Source organism: Saccostrea cucullata, unplaced genomic scaffold (genome assembly GCF_032062105.1).
Source record: "Saccostrea cucullata isolate Sc308-1 unplaced genomic scaffold, CSIRO_AGI_Scuc_v1 ctg3256, whole genome shotgun sequence".
NCBI lineage: Eukaryota > Metazoa > Mollusca > Bivalvia > Ostreida > Ostreidae > Saccostrea > Saccostrea cuccullata.
The window spans coordinates 72,506-78,264 of record NW_026918148.1 but is presented as its reverse complement, the minus strand read 5'-3'; the positions used below and the strand labels follow the sequence as shown (position 1 = coordinate 78,264).

At 38.8% G+C, this 5,759-nt stretch overlaps 1 pseudogene; it reads right to left on the bottom strand.

The window, feature by feature from the left end:
- Nucleotides 1-529: 529 nt before the first annotated feature.
- On the bottom strand, nt 530-5,463 carry LOC134257853 (uncharacterized; annotated as a pseudogene).
- Between the last annotated feature and the right edge of the window lie 296 nt (nt 5,464-5,759).

The following is a 5,759-nucleotide window of genomic DNA, read 5'->3' as shown; positions in this document are numbered from 1 at the left end:
ATTTAACTCCAATCTAGCTAATAGTGTAGCGAGACAGAACTTGTAATCTTTATTTTGACTAAAGTTTAAAGCAGTCACAAGATTTATTGATGCATTTCACAAATAGTTTTTGAAGCAAAAAAAAAATAAATAAATGAATTGCAAATTTTAATCACCATTATAATATCAGGTAGGTATTACATGCATCTTCTTTTCCCCTGTTCTAAAATCTCTCTTTGTCTCATTCCATCATAATTAGTAGATCAGGATGTGTTCAAACAAACACCAAATAAATCAAGAGAGAGTAAGAGGACATACATGGAATGCATAATTGATTTGGAATTCTAAAATCCTTATTTAAAAAACTCAATTTATCTACATGTATATTAAGAAAGATAAGTTGTGATAAAAAGACACAAAATGACACTCAGTTAAATGCTACACAAGATAAGGTAAATAAATTCACATTATTTAGATAATTAAAACATTGAAAAAGATTGTCAACGTTACATTAAACTTATCAATAGTTGCACTTCATTGCAGCTAGCTTCAATAATAAATTTTCATAGTCCATGTATAAGAGCTTAGATACATTCATAGAATAGCCGCTCCTTGTTTTCGGAAAGCCATTTATGTAGCTCAGTCACCTTCACACGTGAAAATACATCTTTAAATCCTGGGATTTAGAAAACTCTCTGCAAGGGAATGTCTCAAAAATATTTGCTGACCTACGTTCATTCACCATAGCAACAATATCATTCAGTTTTGATGGTGGTGGTATCCTCTGTCCTACCTTCTTTTTTCCAGTCCTTTCTGCATGTTAATCTTTTTTTCTTCTTGAATTTGCAAGGATAATGCTGCATATCTGGCACTTCTGTAAGTTGCATTAGATCCTTGGGCATGTATCTTTTTTACTGCCTTAACTAAGAGTTAAATTAGGTTATCATTTGGTATGTTGTGTCCAGTATTGCCCTGTAAGTTGGCTGTACAGTTCCATAAGTATACATAAGCCATTATAGGTGTTAGCAAAGCATAGCAGTAAGCCATAAACCTGAACAACCACAACTGGTACTTGGTATGGTTCCCCACACGTGTCAGCAGCATCTGTACTTTGGTGTTAAGCAAAATTCGATCACCATCTCCCATTTGGTAGGCATCATTTGTGTCTTTAATAGCAAGGCTCATTTCACAAATGAGGCTGAGACTGCTATATGATCACAGTCTTGTGGTATATTCACACCTGTGTTTTCTGTGATGTTCCATTGATGTTGGCCTTTCAAATGTCGTTGAAGACCATTTGAAGTTTTATATTGTCTGTAACAAACTTCACACACATAACGTTGTTGCTGGTTGTCATACATTGCCTCTTTCTGCCTTTTCTGAGTGTCCATTGCTGCAGCATCTGTTGAAATTTTTGCCAAGTCTGAAATTAAATGAATCATACATTCTGTAGAATTTTGCACTAAATGAGGACACACTTACCTTCATTTCAATCAATGTAAAAGTATTCAATCTACAAACATCCAAAGGGACCAGAGGAGGAGGGGTTGGTTTTGTCATCAAAGCCAGCATGGATATCACATGTACACCTCATTCTGAACTCAAGACTTTTGAGACTTGCACAGTCAGGCTAAATAGCAATCATTCTGTTACTCTACTGCTTGTGTATCATCCTCCTCCCTCAAGACAGAATGGTCTCACAGGAACCCAATTCCTCAAGGAGTGGGAACAGTTCCTGTCACATGTATGCACTAGTATTCCATCCCAATTATGCATCCTCGGTGACATGAACATCCATTATGACGAACCGGGCATGCCACACACGAAACAGGTTCAGGACATAGTGGCTGGACTTGACCTAAAACAACATGCTAACATCCCCACCATGCAGCTGTACACACTCTGGACTTGGTTTTCACAAGGGATGACCCAATATTCCCACTTGTAAAGTCCATCACTGTGACTGATATAGAGATCTCAGATCACTATGCGGTTACTTGGGAACTTTACACCTGTCCATTACACCTAGCAAACAAATGTCGGCTAGCTAGGCCATTGAAGCGTATCCCTGTGGAAACACTAGCACAAGAACTAGCAGAATCGCTGAATTCCATCAAAGAAGGGGGCAATGCCATTGATCTGCTGTCAGGTATAGACTCCAAAGTGGAAGGAGTCCTGGACAGCATAGCACCCAAACGAACCATCACCATCAAAGGAGACTCTCTTTAACCATGGTACAATGACTCAATCCATGAAGCAAGAAAACGGAGAAGACAGTTGGAGCGTAAAGCCATGAGATCAGGCCTAGAGGTCCATAGACAGATGCTTTCAGAACAGTCCCGAGCTGTGGTGCATGATCAACTCTGCCAAATCCAGTTATTATCAGGAAAAGCTCACCACAGCGGACAGTAAAGAGACTTTCAGATTTATTAGAAGTCTAATAAATTATAATACAGGAACTCCTCTACCACCGGCTATTAATGACCAGACTCTTGCCGAAGATTCTGTTAAGTTTTTTAACAAGAAAGTTCAGAAGCTCCGGCAAGGTCTTGATGACACAGATCTCCGTGATAATACAGCTTCTTCAGACTTGGATAAACCACTGCCTCAACTTGGCTGCTTCAAGGTCCAGACGCATGAAGAATTAAACAAGGTCATCAATATTTGCGCAAATAAGACCTGCTCACTGGATGTCACCCCCACTGCGCTTTTAAAGAACAGTGCTATCCTCTCTGAGATGCTACCGACAATTACTGAGCTGGTTAATACATCACTTTCAACCGGGTCTTTCCAAATAAGCTGAAACGTGCACTAGTTACACCACGTCAAAAAACGCCAGGACTGGATATGAATATCTTCACTAACTATAGACCAGTCTCAAATATTCCTTTCATCAGCAAGGTCATCGAACGTGTTGTTGCAAAACAGCTTAATGGTCATCTCACCAGAAACGGTCTTCATGATGAACTGCAGTCAGCTTACAAGACCGGTACCAGCACTGAAACAGCCATCCTACGAATAAAAGCAGACGTAGAAGCAGTTCTGGACGATGGTGATGCCATGCTCCTGGTCCTTCTCGACCTGAGTGCTGCATTCGACACCATTGATCACACCCTCTTACTGGAGAGACTACATGTGGAAATTGGACTGACGGACACAGCACTCTATTGGGTACAGTCTTACCTGAGCAGCCGCACTCAATCAGTAAAGATCAACAACAGTGTGTCCTCATATGTGCCACTGTCCACTGGAGTGCCACAAGGGTCTGTCCCCGGTCCCCTCCTCTTCCTGGTGTACCTTCTTCCACTCAGGAGAGTCATCAATCAGTATGACATTAGCCGTCATGGATTTGCAGACGATACTCAATTGTACAACCGTCTGAGTGTAAAAAACAATGTCAGACGTTCGGAACAAGTCAAGGTAATTGAAGAGTGCATAGCGAGTGTCCGAACCTGGGTGACTGTAAACAAACTCAAACTGAATGATGCAAAAACCGAGATAATGGTGATTGCCAGCGCTCATAACCAGAATCGTGTTAAGAACATTCAGCTGAAGATTGGTGACGCAATAGTGACATCTCAGTCTACTGTTAAATACCTCGGTGCTTCCCTGGATGCCACCTTATCAATGGAGCACAAGTCAAGTCCATGGTAAAAAAGATGTATTTCAACATAAGGAGAATCTCCAAGGTGAAACAACATCTCACCCAGGAAGCGTGTGCAAAGGTCATCAATGCAACAGTCGTATCCCATTTCGACTATCACAATGCCCTTCTGCTTGGCATAACCGATCAAACCATGCACCGATTACAAGTGGCGCGTTGTCTCACAAAAACATGCTCCAGACAACATATCACGCCAGTACTTCAACAACTGCACTGGCTGCCTGTAAAAAAACGTGTTGTGTTTAAAGTGCTTACAACCATGCACAAGTCTCTACACTCCTCCTCAGCATCCCAATTCAAATCAATATTTCAAACATTCTCCTACATATTCATTTTTATTACACACTTAGTAATAAATACAGTCTTTTGCATATGCGATATGGCTGACGTCACAATAGCAGTATCAGCCCTGCAGGTCTGATATTGATTTGCAGGGCTGATAACCTATATCAGCCCTGCAGGCTAGGGCTGATACGACTTTTGTGACGTCAATATCAAACCCTTAGTAAATTAGACCACAAAAACAGTACATGTGATAATACACATTTATTGGTGGGTTCATATTCTCTTAATTCTAACTTTTTGAAAATAAGGTTAATCTTAAGTTACAAATACATGTAATAGATTATTTTCAATTTTGGATCGAGTGCATTGAAATAGAAGCAGAAACAAACCCAAATCATATGAGACATTATTATGCTTCCTGTCAGTTTGTCTCTGTATAACCCATACCCTACTATTCCCGCATAGTGTTCTAAGGATTTAGATAGCGTAAGCATACTATGCCGAAATAGTGCACGGCTTCCACTTTTGAGGAAAATCCGACAACGCCCAATCCGGGGAGCGAACTCACGACCCCGAGATTGTCAGTCCGACGCGTTGCCGATTACGCCACAGACGCCGTTATCTATTATATAATACTATGATATATATAAACTTAGTTTCAAATATTTTATAATTAAAATTAAAAAAAAAACAAAATAATTTTTTCTAAAATAGTTTCTTGCAACCCCCCTTCTTTCACTCAAATAATATTCTCTAAAATTATCTGTAGATTATACCCAAAGCATGGAACGTTCAAAATTAAAGAAAAAGATTATGACGTACATGTTGCATAAGGTGACGTCATAATAGAGTAGGCGAATGTTACAGTGATGAAACATTGGGAATGAAGAAAATATTGCCGTTTTTATACAGTAACAACAATCAGCATAATAATAACAATAGTGTTGTGTTTTGCGTGCACTATGCCTAAATAGTAGTCAGGGTTTGACACATGGTGCACGAGCCGGAGGCGATATATATATTATATAAATATACCATGTACATTTATGTTAGAAGTCCATGCACGATTATTTACTTATTTTCTTCTCAACTTAATTAATGCTGTATTTTATTACTAAGTATGTAATAAACATATCAATACATACCCTTTTCCACATCACATTGTGTATCAGCCCGAGACACCAATATCAGCCAGAGGGCCGAAGGCGCGAGGGCTTATATTGGTCGAGGGCTGATACGGAATGTGATATGGAAAAGGGTATTATTATTCTCTATGTATCATTTTGTATATTAAAAAATAAAGGACAAGTTGCACAATTATGTAAATTATTGAGAAGTACCATTGGATATTTTTATGTATTTCTCCAAAATTTCCTTGGATATTTGCGTGATGAAATTATACTGCTCCTCCTTTTGTAGAATGTCATACAGTGGCTGTTTCGGCTGGAAATTTCATTTATGTCTGACAGATCCAAGAGATGTAAACATGCTGTCACAATGTAGGAATACAAACAATCATCTATGAACGAATAGTTGGACCTAGAAAAAGAAACATAATTTAAGGCAGTAGAATTACCTGTCTTTTACCTGTACATGTTGCATAATACCTGTAGAATGGAAATGAGCATAAACATGATAAAGAACTGAATTTTTTAGGATGCTTAAACAATGTCATATCTGTATTTCTGCACAACTTCTTCTGAGCCGTGGATATCAATAGTTCCGGAGTTGGCATAAGATCCTCTGTCTCATGAGGCAGTTTTTTTTTTATAGAAAATCTGATATATGAGCTGGAATAAATAGAATGTAATGAGTATAATCAATAATTTCT